The sequence below is a fragment of the Capsicum annuum genome, chromosome 4 (assembly GCF_002878395.1).
Source record: "Capsicum annuum cultivar UCD-10X-F1 chromosome 4, UCD10Xv1.1, whole genome shotgun sequence".
NCBI lineage: Eukaryota > Viridiplantae > Streptophyta > Magnoliopsida > Solanales > Solanaceae > Capsicum > Capsicum annuum.
Window position 1 is genome coordinate 143,975,998 of NC_061114.1, and position 15,755 is coordinate 143,991,752.

A 15,755-nucleotide genomic window follows, 5' to 3' on the forward strand; every position below is an offset into this window, starting at 1 on the left:
GTCACCCTTATTATTATTACTATTATTATTATATGATTGGGAGTTTCGAGTCCCTCACATTATATTACATGATTTGGCACTTAAATCACCTTTGTATACCGGTAGGTTTAAGTCCCCATGGTGCATATGTATCCCCAAGATATGCATGCATCGGAGATACTAAGTGATTCGTCTTGGTTTTTTGGTCGTTGGTGGTGAAGTAGTGAGCTTCCATTCTCCGAAAGACTTGGACATTTCATCAGTTTCCATTCTTAGATTAGAATTGAGAGTTTATATTATCATTAGCAATGTTATTGTCTTTGTTAGGGTCGGGGGCATATACCGATACTTTATTGATTTGTGTTTTGTTTAGAAGTCTATGTGGATTACTATGGACTTGGGAGGTGATGTCAGTTAGTCGTTTTTGGTTAGTTATAGACTATAGACAAATTCTAAATTCCTTGAGCTTATCATATGCTATCTTCTTATATGTTCAGAATTCAACCAATATCGGGGGTATTATTTTATGTTTGGTTAGGTGCAGGGGGTAGTCCCCGGTCCTTGTTGACTTGGGATACCTATCACAGCAAAGGCTTGGTTTCGGTCGCTCCAGTACCTTCGTTTAGTTAGAGGTAGAAATTGCCTATGAGAATCTTTAGAGATTTGGAGTTAACTTTTCACAACCCAAACATGCGCCTGGCCATGACGGGTAATCTCATGCCCTCATGGGCCAGAGCCAACACCCTTAGCCTTAAATCAAGAGAACATAAATGTAAATAATGAAAGTCAATCAAATATAATAATATGAAGGATAGATAAACCAAATGAAAGTATAAGAATCTAAACGAACAACCATGCAACACTTGTCCACAACAGCCTCTAAAATAAGAATTCCAAACTAAGTCGGGACATGCCCCCAAGTATGACTAAAGGAATCCAAAAATACTATGATAATAATTAAATCATTGAAATGATCGTCCTTCTAGAAGATGAAGGCTCACCACTTAAAATAAGATAAAAAAGAATACCAAATCAGCTAATATTGCACAAGAGTAGCAGAAAACCCTACAGACCCAACATCATTAAATGATGTAGCATCTAGGGATGGTCAATGGGGTAAGCAGTGGCATGTAAATCATGGAAAGTGACAAAATAATTCCAATATCAAAACCATTTTAAAAAAAATGCACAACATTCCTATGTATATATAAAGGATGTCGGGATAGGGACAAGGGTCATGAACATAAGATTTTAAAATATTAACCTGAACTGTGTAGCTCCCTCCATCCTAAAGGCTTAGGCTATATAGGTTCAGCTCCCCCTAATGAAAGTGACCTAGTTCATATTAGCCGTACAAACCGTAGAAACCAAAGGAAAGGCAACAGACACCAAGGCTCTATCTATCCTAAAAAATAATATGTGAAACAAGTACACTGTCATATAGACCCCCACACCAGAAAATGTGGTTTCTAGTGTTAGTCCCCTCATGACAACACCTTAACGGTGAGCTAAACAATCCCCTTTAAGCCTAACTTAAAATAATTTGGACACATAAACCCAACCATTAACCCAAAAGTCCTATATTAAGGTATTTACCACTTGGTATTCTCATAACAATATGCTTGCAAGCATATATAAGTATGCCATTAAAATCCATGTAACCACTTGATTCCCAAGTTCTATTTAAAAATCAAAACCGTGGCCACCAAAGGCCTTTCAAATCTGTTTTATCCATTTATCTACTAATACAATGCAAGGTGTTTTTAAGTAAGTTAAATTATGGAATTTTCCATGTTCAAAAACCAAATTTACAAAGAGGGTTGGAGCTAATGCCATTATCAAACCAAAAAGTCATAAATTTGGGTAATCCATGTTCCCCATTCAAATTCCCATAAAATGCACCCATTTAGTCCAAAAACCATAAAATAAAGTAAAAGTCATCAATTTTAAACATGGGAAAAGTAGTTCAAGTAATTCCAATAAAAACACCTTAACCCAATTTCAAATTCCATATTTTAAACCATATGGATAATGACTAAATAAATGTCACAATGTAAAATTAAAGTTAGGGAATAAGGTACATGCCTAAAATAGAGAAGAAATTGAAGTAAATTCGAAGTTCAGAGCTTAGATTATGAATCCTATATAAAACCCTTTAGTTTTCTTTGATTTTGAATTTAATGGAGAAAGAATAGAGTTTGATCCATTGAAACTAAAGGGAATGGGGTTATTCTGTGTTTAAAGGTCGTGTTAGGGGCAAAAATGCCAAAATCCCTTCACCCCGAGGGAACAAAAATAAAACTGGATGATTTTTACATAGGAGCGTGGCATGCCCTTATCACGGAGGGTAGCCTCCATGAAATGCACTTATCGTAGAGGCTAACCTCCATGGCACACTACCTCAGAATTACCAAATACTCCCAAACCCTTTTTGACAATTCCAAAACTTTCCTAAAAATACCCTTTTAACATCTTGAAACATAATTCAAGTCAAAAGTTGACATTAAGAATGTGGGATTGTCAAAAATAAAATAGTTAAAATTTTGTAGGGTCTTATAGAGCCCTTTTCGCACACCTTAGGCCATGACTTGTGACAATCTTCTATACTCATTTTTGTATGGTATACTATTATAAATTATAGGTTTACACTTGAGATGCTTGAATATAATTATTGAGTATGTTTATTTGGTATGGAATGCTGGATGCTAATTTCGAGTACTATTAATAATATTGCCTTATGTTTGATTAATAGTATATCTATATGTATGACCTATGGCTTATATATGTAATTATAGGGATGACTTTCGAATATGATTAATGGCTTGACCTACTGATATGCTTAATGGTATAGATATCAGTATGATTAAGGGAAAATGGCTTGTTTGGAAGATATGGTTTATGCACATATATAATATGGCTCGTATGTATGATATGGTTTATATAGATAAAATATGGCTTAGTGATATGATATGGATTAAATGTGTATATATATATATAATATGGCTCATTAAAATCATGTGTTTTACAAATACGATTAGCAGCCTTTAGATAAGATGGGTGGTCTATAGATGTGGTTATTAATATGAATTCCAGATACTCTTAGTAATGTTGTTTGTGAATATTAGTATCGGTATGGTCTACAGATATGGTCAATAATATGGATTATAGATAAGATTATGGGTGAGACCTGCTGATATAATTCCTTATCAGACCTATAATTATGATTATAGGGATTATCTATTACTATAATTTATTGGTATAACCTATTGGGTTTGGATTATTTAAATTACTCACTAATATGGTTCATTAATGGTATATATAATTATGAGTTGCATCTCAAGTCCTACAATTGTCAATTGTATTGAGTATATGAGCTTCGATTCGAGTTTGACATTGAGGGTTTCTTATGATACGGTATGGGATTGATGGATTCTTTGTCATGATGAGGTAATTAAAAAATTATGGTTATGTGGTGGCTTTCTTTTCTTAATTTAACACTCTAGGCTTAGGAAGGCCTGCGTGAGGTTGTTTATTTTTCTCACTTATTGGCTTATGGGGGCCAATTCAGTAGTTATAAATGTATGATTATTATGTTATCTTTCCTATTCTAACTATTTTTTTATGTACAGTGGTGTTTGAGCTTATTTCTAGATTTTCCCTTTTATCTTGACTTTGTATCTTATCGTATTTATATCATGATTTATATCAATTGGCCAATGATGTAGACTATGTACCCATGGTTTTGGTACTCATACTAAACTTTTGTACCTTTTTGGTGCAGATGTGAGTGCTAGTGCTTGTCGTTGATTCGTCGATCATGTAGAGTTGATTTCAAATATTTGGTGAGCCTCTAGAGTTGGAGTTGCCCCATTTTCCTTCTGTTTACCAGTGCCTAGTCTTTTATTTTTGGACAGATTGTATTGACTATACTACAATTTATGGTGTGTTATCGTAGCTCTTGTACTGACTCTACCAAGTCATGGAATGGTTTTCTATGTTATGGCTACCTTTCAAAATATTTATATTGCCTTGCTTGTTTATGAGTGGTATTGTTTGCTTCACCCTTTTGATACATTTTCCACCAAGTTCGCCCTTTACAAATATCTTTGGGATACAGTTTGGCTCACCTACTGGCGGGATAGAGTAGGTGCAACGATTACTTGTAATTCATGATATGAAAAACTGTTACGTAGATCAATACTAAAAAGGTCCAAAAGTGTAGTATAAGTACAAAAACCACGAATACTTAGTTGGCATCATAGGCAGATTCATCTAAATAATGATATAATTATGATAAGATAAAAGATAACACAAACTAACTCAAGATAAAAGGGACAACCTGGAAATAACATCCAACACAACTGTACATACATAAATACAAAGAATCGGAATGATAAAATAACAATCATACATTTATAAATACTGAATTGGCTCCGATAAGCCAATTAGCGCAAAAAAGTAAATTACCCTACGTAGGATCCCATATGCTTGGAGAGTACAATTAAGAAAAGTTAACTACAACATAACCATAATTGATCCATTACCATGTCATAACCAAGAACCCATCCCTCCATACCACATTATAAGCAACCCTCAATGCCAGACTCGAACTGAAACTCACATTACTAATATTATCACAAATGTTGGACTTAAATCAAAACTTATATTCTCAATACCATAATAGTTTCCGAACTCAAACTGGAAGTCATAATTATAAACCACATTAATGAACCATATTAGTCTGCCGTTTCAATAAGCCAAGCCCAATAGATTATCCGAGTAAACCATAACTATAGACCATTCCTCTACTGATAATTAGAAAATGGATAAGGAACCATATTCACAGGTTTATAAGCCATATTATTGACCATATCTAGATGCCATACCAATATTAATAATCACAAACAATATTACTAAGCATATCCGAAATTCATATTAATAACTATATTTGTAGACCACCCATCTTATCTAAAGGCCGTCAATCGCATCATTATGCCACATCCTTTCTATGAGACATAATATGTAGACATATATATATATATATATATAAAATCCATATCATATCTAAAAGCCACAGTTTTTCTATATAAGACATTACATACACATAAGCCATATTATATATCGACATAAGCCATATCACACCAATGAGCCATATTATATATCAACATAAGACATATCATCCAAACAACCATTTCCCCCTAATCATATTAATACCTAAAACATTAAGAATATTAATAGGCTAAGATATTACTCATACTCAAAATTCATACTCACATGCATAAGTCATAAATCATACTTATAGATTATACCATTAGTCACACATGCGAGCAACATCATTAGATGTACTCGAAATTTGCATCCATCAATCCATAACAAACTAACAAACTCAATAATCATATTCAACCTCTCAAGTGTAAACCGACCCTTTGTAAGAGTTATCATAAGTAAAAGAGTATTTAAGGATATCACTAGTCTTGGCCTAAGGTGGGATGAAGGGCCCCACTCCTAATCCCCAAAAATTTTCTTAGGCAATTTCTACTCCGCGCTAAACTAAAGTATCTAAGTTCATCACTAGATGTCAAGAAGCCATAACTAGACCTAGGATATGAGTCCTCACCTGACATAATTAACTAAGGCGATCCTACTTAGAATGATAACAACTAGGGCAATTCCCTTAATTTAAGCAATTAAGAACAATTCTACCCTTACATGAGTAACTTGGCTATTTAACCTACCTTCAGTAATTAAGTCATTTCCATTCTAATTATATACCATGAAGCAAAATTCACCAAAGACAAGACTAACTACGCTAACCACTCCGTATCTAAGGTTTCAAGGTAGCCTAAAGGTCTAATTGACCCAAATATCCTCATTCACACCTAAATACCACCCATATGTAGAATAATATCGTAATTATACCATGAATTATCCCAAGAAGGTTTAGGTGGGGGCTTATTAAGCTCCACTTACTTGAGAATGAGCACTCTATTCTATAGGACCACTACTAGCATGAAAATGTTGGTTACCTGAAGGCATAGCATAGGGAGTATACTGTAAGATAAAAATTTCCCTAATTATTCTTCTTGGTCAACTGACTACCATATCTTCCACTTTTCTGTTAACCCACAGGACAAACTTGAAGCAAACTTCCTTATTTTGGATCTCATGTTAGCCAGTAATTTTGAAGCATAATGGGATAATTGTTGAAATTCAAGAGCATAATCTTTCACATTATATTTCCCTACTTCAAATTCGTAAACTCTTCAACCTTAGCTTCTCTCAACTCTTGAGGATAGAAGTGATAAATAAAGGAACCCAAAAACTCATCGCGCATGGTTGGTTCAACATCATCACCCTTTTTCATTACCCACTCCTCATACCACTTATAAGTTATATCCTTTATCTGATATGCAAAACACTCTACACCCTAAGAATAGGTAGTGTGTATCACCTTGAAAATTTTCTCCATCTCATCAATAAATCCTTGAGGAACCTCCTATACCTTACATCCTTCAAAGGTTAGGGGATTCAATCTCATAAACTATCCAACCAGAGTGACCTCAGATGAATGAGCAATAGAACCAACAAGATCGGAATGACGAGAATGAGATTCCACCAACTTAGTGAGCATATGAATAGACAAAGGAACTCTACTTAGAAATATCTCCCTGATGCATATGGTCATATGCATCACCAGCCCAAAAATTCTGAGGAGGACACGTAGGGACTGGTGGAACCCCATGTAGAGCAGCACAATTAGGGACCCTAGACTGGTTCTACACTCTAAAAGTCAAGCAAGTCCACTTCACATTTTCCTCAGATAGGATAGAGATTCAAGTAGTGTTTCTACATAATTACATCTTTGAGGAGGCCTAACTTGAAATGAAAGTAAATCGAGATTTAGAGAATTTTAAGGAGAACCTGACTTTATAGCCCAAAATAGAACACAAAACAGGGAAACATTCCTAAGTTCCATATAGATTCCTCCTTATAAGTATGGTGCGCTACACACCCATACGAGAAACACTACTTGACATGACTTTATGGATACACAACAACCCTGAATCATTCTCATATACTAACTATGTCACAACCCAAAGATAGGGCTAGTCATGATGGGTAATCTCAGTCCCACTATAGGCCAGAGATAACCCCTTTAGCCTTACCACATGAGTATATAAATTTAAATAGTAGAAGTCAACAAAATGTAATAATATAAGGGATAGATAAAACAAATAAATGTTTAAGAATCATAACCAACAACTATTCTACACTTATCTGCAAAAGCTTCTAAAGAAAGAACACTAAACTAAGTCAGAAGATGCCTCCAACTATGACAAAAGGAATCCAAAAGTACTAAATAAGTAATTGAATCAATAAAATGATCGACCTTTCATGATATGGAGGCTCACAAGTTCACATCAGATGCACATAAATACAAAATCACCCAATGATGCACCAGAGCAATAGTAAACCCTTTTGACCCTACATCATGAAATGGTGTAGCTTCTAGGAACGGTCAGTGAGGTAAGCATTGACATGTAACCTAAAAAAAGTGATAAAATAATGACAATGTCAAAAATAGTAAAAACTAGATGCAAAACTTTCACTTATACATATATAGGATGTCGGGATTGGGACAATAGTCATAAATATGAGATTTTAAACCATTAACCTGAACTGTGTAACTTGCTCTAACCTAATAGCACCCAGGGGCTATATGGGTTCAAATCCCCCTGCTAAAAGGGCCCCATTATGTGTTAGCATATTAATCGAGGAAATTGAAGGAATGTCTAAAGACGCCAAGGATCTAATCATCCCATAATATAATGTGTGAACTAAGAACATAGTCAAATAGACCCCTAAGCCTGCAAACATGGTTTCCAATGTTAGTTCCTTCAAGACTACACCTTCACAGTAAGCTACATAATCCCCTTTAAGCCCAAATTAAAATAGTTTGCACACATAAACCCAACCATTAACCTACTAGTCTTATATTAAGGTATTTACCACTTGGTATCATCATACCAATTATGCTTGTAGGCTTATATAAGTATGCCATTCCAATCCATGTAACCATTTAATCCCATGTTCCTTTTAAAAATCCAATCCATGGCCACCAAATATCTTTCAAATCTATTTTATCAATTTATCCATTAATGCAATTTATAGGTTCATAAGTTAGTTGAATTATGCAAATATCCATGTTCAAAAACCAAATATACAAAGTCGGGTAGGGTAAAAGATATTACCAAGCAAAAAAGTCATAAATTTAGGGAAACCTATGTTCCCTATTCAAATTCTCACACAATGCACCCATTTAGTACCAAACCATTATTAATGAATAAGTCATCAACTTTAAACAAGGGAAAGTAATTCAAGTAATTCCAATAAAAACCCCTCAACCCAATTTCAAAACCATCAATTTAAATCATATGAATAATGAGTAAATTAATGCGATATTGTAAAATTAATGTCAATATGAGATACATGCCTGAAATACACATGAAATTGAAGAAAATTTGAATTTTAGTTCTTGGATGGTGAATCCTCTAAAAAACCCTTGATTTTTCTTCGGTTTTGAGTTTAAGAGAGAAAAAATGGAGTTTGATCCTTTGAAGATAAAGGGAATGACGTTATTTATGTTCAAAAGTATTGTAAAAGGTAAAAATACCAAAAGCTCTTCACTCCAGGTAGAAAAATAAAACTAGATAATTCATACATAGGAGCATGGAAAACCTTTATTATGTAGGGTAGCCTCTATGTCACACTTTTATCATAGAGGATAACCTCTGTGGCACACGATTATGGCGGAGGCACACTACCTTGGAGTTCGAAAATAGCCCTAAAACCCCTTTGAAAAAATTGGAACATTCCCAAAACTTTATTTTAACATCCTTAAACATAATTCAAGCCAAAAATTTACATTACGAATAAGGGAGAGTCAAAAATAAAATTGTTAAAATTTTGTTGGGTCTTAGATTAACCCACCATTGGATAGTTCATCTTTGAATGAGAAGTTAGGATCTTTTAGAATGATAATAGCATGAGAACATCAGAGTAAAGAAAAAATATCAAAAAATAATGTGAGGGAAATGAAATTCATACCTTAAGCACTTTCTTCGGGGAACAAGAATAGGTAGTTGTCTTTCATATCTTCCTATGTAGCTTATTCTACATTTTCCTTTCTCCAAAGAACCTTCATCTAAGCTACATCCTTGGTCCTCTATATATGAACTTGCCTATCTAATATTTCCACCATGACATCCACATAAGACAGTAAATCCAATACACAAAAATCCTTAACCGACACTATTAAAAAAGGTCACCCACATACTTTTTTGGCATAAACACATAGAAAATGGGATGAATAGAATAAAAACTCAATGGTAAAGATAATTCATATGTGATATTCCTTTTTCTCCTAAAAATATGATATAGACCAACTTAATGGGAATGGAGTTTTCCCTTTTTCCCAAATATCATAACTCATTTTATTTGACAAACCTTCAAAACTAATTAGTCACTAACCTCAAACTCCAACTCTCTCTACCTCACATCTACATAAGACTTTTGGAGACTTTGAGAAGTCTTAAGTCTTTCTCTAATCACTTTTACCTTCTCCATGGCTTGGTGAATCGGGTCAGCACCAAATAACCTAGTCTAACCTACCTCAAACCACCTAATAGGAAACCTAAACCTTCTACCTTAGAGAGACTCAAAAGGAACCATTTGAATGCTAGAATGTTAACTATTGTAGTAATTAAAACTAAATTAGAGTCAAATGGTCAACTCGACTTCCCTTAAAATCAATCACAAAAGCCCTTAGAAAATCTTTCAATATCTAAATAGTATGCTCTGCTTGCCCATCCATTTGAGGGTGGAAAGCGATAATAAGGTTCACCAAGGTATCCGAACCTCTTTGAAACAAGCGCTAGCGGTAAGAAGAGAACTGCATACCTAGTTTTACAATAATGGATATTGACTTTCTATGCAATTTAACTATCTCGTGAATGAACAACTTAGCATAATCCTTTTTAGAGTAGTTAGTTCTCACAGGTAAGAAGTTAGAGAACTTAGTCATTCTATCCACATTGAAACAAATAGAAGTTGCATTAAGTAATAACCACCAACCCAAATTTTGTAGAAGTTGTTAAGAGTATGAGTAAAATTGCATTGAACTACTTTGAAAATAATTGCATGATGTAAAGAGATTATGGAAACATGACTGTTTGATTTAATGAACATAGCGAGTTTTTTTCAAAAGATAATGGATGTGTAATGGACTGATGATGTTACCTTGTAACTGTAGTTTGTATGATCATACCAACAGTATATTCTTAAATGTGTATTATGGTTCAATGAATGGGAATGTGTGATAAATTTTTTATGGGGCTTAAAGAGGGTTGTGTAGCTGGACCATGAAAGTAGTGTTCTGGAGCAACCAATACTAGAAACTGCATTTGCTAATGCGGAGGTCTAAATATCCTGGGGTTCGAGTCACCTTACATTTGATGGGGTAGGTTTAATCCACCTTTACTATATAATTGGGAGATTTTAGTCCCCCATATTACATTATATGATTGGGTTCTTAAGTCACCTTTAGTGTATGATTGGGAGGTTTGAGTCCCCTGTGCATATATATAAGATGATTCTCCAATTCATGCAACTGCACATACTGTGGCCCAACTAGGGGGTGAGAGCTAGGGCCCATATAGCCCGTGGGTACTGTTATATGACGGTTAAGCTACACAATCTAGGCTAATGAATTAAATTTCATGTAAACCTTGTTCCCTATCCCTGCAATTTACATAAGCATATATATATATATATATACATGTATATATATATGTGAACATGTACATTCAATTGAATTGGATTTGAATTTCCATTACTTTATCCTTATCCTTGTGTTACATGATAGTGATCAACCTACCTACCATCTCCGAATATTGTATCCCTACGCCATATAGGGTCCAAAGGCAATTTTACTTTTTTGCATAGTGTTAACTGGATTGACTCAGTTTATCAATCATTTGCGGTGAAGTGGTGAGCTTACATTCTCCAGAATACTTGATCATTCCATGGATTTCCTTTCATAAACTAGAATTAAAGAGTTCACATTAATATTATCATTGTTATTTTATTGATATACGTGGGGTAAGTCCTGACATTGGTTGTTTTCGGATTAGTAGAGGCTTTGTGGGTAAACCTGCGGATTGAGTATTGATGTTGACATTATTAGATATCTTTAAGTTCATTACTTTCCAATCTTGTTATATATTTGTAATTTAGTTTCTGGTAGGTGTTATGTTCTGTGTTGATTAGGCAAAGGCGGTGGTCTCTGGTCCTCGATGGACTTGGGATACCCATCACAGCCAAGCCCTGGTTCAAATAGTGACTGTTATACATAAATAAATGAATAGAATTGAAAGGATAACATGATAATCATACATTCATAACTACTAAATTGGCTAAGCTAATACGTGCGGTAAAGTAAATAACCCCATGCAAGCCCGCATAATCCTGGAGAGTACAATCAAGAAAGGTAAAGCACCAATTAACCACAATTTATCAATTACCACTTTATAACAAAGAATTCATCTATTGTATACCATATCAGGAGCAACCCTCAATTCCACCCTCGAACTAAAACTCACATTACCAATATCATTAACAATTGTGGGACTTAAGCCAAAACTCATATTATCAATACCATAAGTATTTCTGGACTCAAACTAGAACTCATAATTATAAACCACATTAATGAGCTATATTGGTGAGACATTTCAATAAAAAAACCCAATAGATTATACCAGTAAATCATAACTATTGTCCATCCCCTACTTATAATTATAAACCGAGTAAGGAATTAAATTCGCAAGTGTCACCCATAATCATTTATATAAGCTATATTACTGTCTGTATCTGAATCCTATACCAATACTAATATTCACAAAAATATTACTAAGTGTATCCAAAATTCATTTTAATAACCATATCTATAGATCACCTATGTTATCTAAAGGTTGTTAAATGCATCTATATGCCACATCATTTCTATGAGCCATATTATGTATATATATCTATTTATGTTGTATCATATCGATAAGACACATTTTATCTATAATCCATATCATACCCACGAGCCATATTACATATAAACTTAAGCCATATCTATACCTATGAGCCATATTATATATTTACATAAACAATATCATCCATATAAGCCATTAACCCTTAATCATACCGATATCTAAAACATTAAGAATATCAATAGGCAAAGATATTAATCATAATCAGAAGTCAGACACACATTCATAAGTCATAAATCATAATAGTAGATTATACCATTAGTCACACATGAGTGAAAAATCATTACTAGTACTCAGAAATTGCATCCATCAGTCCATACCAAACTAACATACTAAACATTCATATTCAACCCTCTCAAGTCTCAAACAACCCTTTATAAGATTATATCTTATGTAAATGAGCCTGTGAGGTGATTAAAAATATTGGCCTAAGGAGGCATGAAGGAGCCCACTCCTAATCCCTAATTATTTTCTTATGCAATTTCTCCCTCGGCTAGACTAAGGTATCTAAGTTCATCCGCAGATATCAAGTATCCATAATTATCCCTATGATATGAGTCCTACAAAGACATGATTAATTAAGGTGATACTACATATAATGATAAAAACTAGGTAAATTCCATTAATTTAAGAAATTAAGAACAATTCTACCCTAACATAAGTAACTACGCGATTTCACCTACCTTGAGTAATTAAGCCATTTCCATTCTTATTGGATACCATGAATGTCATGAACCAAACTAGGGCCTATATATCATAGGTATATCAAGTCCCACAGGGATCGGAGATTAGCCTCTTCTTCTAATCTAACCTACTTATCTGATGTTTCGTTGTATTTATGCACTCTAGTGTTGCTTTCCTATCTTAGTTAGCCTTATTTTGAGGACTTATTGAGCGATTAATGTGTTGATAATTATATAAATAAGTATATATGTGTTAATTTAGTGAATTAAAAGGTCTAAATGTGTTTTCAAGAATGTTTGTACATAATTGGCTCATTTAGAGTTCAACTGAGAAAACTTGTTTTACTAGCTTGAGCTAGGTGTTGTTTAAGCCTATCATTAGGCATTCTAATATGTTTAATGAGTTTCTAATTTTTAAAATTTGTAATTATATATGGAAAAACTTTTTTGTAATATGCGAAGTACAACTGAAATAAGTCAAGAGTAAAAACATGAGTTAAAGATCAATGTGGGGAAGACTAGTCTTAGCTTGTGTTTTTAGTTAATTGTTGTGAATGTTGTGCTATTTTGAGCTCTAATATTTAGTGATTGATCATTTAGGAAACTTGGTGAGTTTATTATGGTGATATATTGATGAAATTCAAGCTTCAAATTTTTTGGAATCAATGCCAAAAGGCAAAGGATGTAAGGAGAAACACTAAGAAGAATATATGTGTCAGGAGACAAATTCCAGTGAGCCTACGCACTTTGGATGTGACTCTGCACTCCCTACATGCAATTTCCAATGTCCTGCATGGCTCAGTACATGATATATGTAAATATTAACGTTGCTTAACCCCTAGGCAGCCACCAACATGATGCCGACCATTTACCACAAATGGCTTAATTGGTCTATTTTAAATAGGACTTGTTGCACTTATTCTATGACTCTTAGATATCTTTGGGAACTTGAGGAGGCTGATACACACGTTTTTTAGGGTTTATATTCTTTAAATTTAGATTTTTCATTTATTTAATCATGTATTCATGAATTTTGGACTATGATTATGTCGATTAGTGGCTAAACGCCCCCTTTCAGGGGTTAAGGCCAAGAACATGTTTGCTATTGTTATGAATTAAGTTTGTTTCAATTACTTATCATATTTGGTTGTATGTTCATACTTGTATTAAGTTTTTTAAGATTGAAAGGTTAGAGGTCGGGAGACCATGATCATGCGATAAAACCTACGAATTAATAACCAAGATAAGAAATATAACGAATGAAGTTCAATAGCATAGTATTATTGTTCAAATTTCCTTAACCCTAGGCTTTCATCCATTGATTGTCTTAAGTCTTTGTTTTTCGAATGTTTACTTTACAATTTGTTTATTACTTTTAAAACTCTATCGGTTATGTTGCACTATTCTAATCTTAATTGTTGAACTAGAATTTGATAGCTACTTAACACTAGTCCCTGTGGGATAGATACTTGGCTTATGAAAGGGCCACTATATTATTTAGTGGGACCACATACATTTGCGTCTACGCTTGGGTGCAATAAGTTTTTGGTGCCATTTCTGGGAATTTGTAATTTTGCAACTATTTTATTTTTAGTTTTACTCTTTAGATATCTTAGTTGATTTACGCTTGGTATTGGTTTTGTATATGCAGAAAATAGGTTTAAAGGCTAGTAAGCTGGCAAGGGATAGGGATTTTGTTTAACCAAGCCCTAAATCCGAGCAACACTTCCATCAACAAAAGAGAGAAGCAATCCTTCTCCCTTGTATTCTGCAAATTGAATAAGATCAAGTCAATCTTGCTCTCATGGTTGTAGAAAAACCAGCCCGCAGGACAGTTCGAGAAGTGCTAATCCCACTTTCGACAAATATGACCTCCCCTTTTCAGAAATCAGCCATTGGAGATAGTTTTGAGCGGAAGCAGTGGACAGTTTATAAGGCTTTCACATGAAGATCCACAAGTCAACTTGAGGAATTTTCTGTAGAACAGTGACACATTCATCCCCACGTATGTGTCAACTGACTAAGTTAGGCTGATACTATTCCCCTTTCCCCTTTTAGTGGAAGTGAATATATGATTGAATACAGAGGGGAAAATTTAATCACTACCTGGGATGACTTAGCCCGTAGATTCCTTATCAGATTCTTACTATTTTGCAAGACTGCGAGACTTTGCATTGATATTGTGTTCTTTAAACAAAAGCCAAATGAGAATTTATATCGAGCTTGGGAGCGGTTCAAAGCTCTTCTTAGGGACTGTCCACACCATCAGCATTCCAATGAGGTATTAACTCATACTTTTGTTGAGGCACTTGACCATAACACAAATATTTTTAGATTTAGCTGCATGTGGCTAAGATTTGGGATTGACATATGTTGAGCTACATACATTGTTGAACAAATTGCACAAGGTAATCGTGAGTGGCATTTGGACTTAACGAGTGCTACAAAGAAGGTTTTTGGTATGTCGGAGGTCGACCATTTTACTCCCTTATTCGCTCAGCCTGCTGCTCTACAGAATGAAATAAGAAATATGAAGTTGGGGGTTACACTACTTGCAGCCAAAATTAATGCTAGTTTAACAGACTGCAGGTTTGTGTGAGCTTTGTTGTAATAATGGGCATTCAACGACTATGTGTGCTGCCAGTCCTGAGTTTGTGATGTTTGTGGGCAATGCTTATTGGCCAAATTCTGGTGACACGCCCCAAACTTTTGGCTATACCGTATGGGAACCTTAAGCACACATGTACTGGAGGTCGCCTTGTAACCCAACCAAAACCCCTCTTCACATCATAGGAGTTGAACAAACTCAAATTGACAAATTAAGATCACCGAATAATATTATAAGTCAACATTAGATTCATGTAATAACTACTCCTTCCCAAGCTCACAGTTGTTACCAATACATTTATATGAAAACAAAGTCAATAAATGTATGTGACGGGACAAGCCCCCGACTATAGCCAACCCAAGCCTTAAGAGACTAAGCCTAAAGATAAGG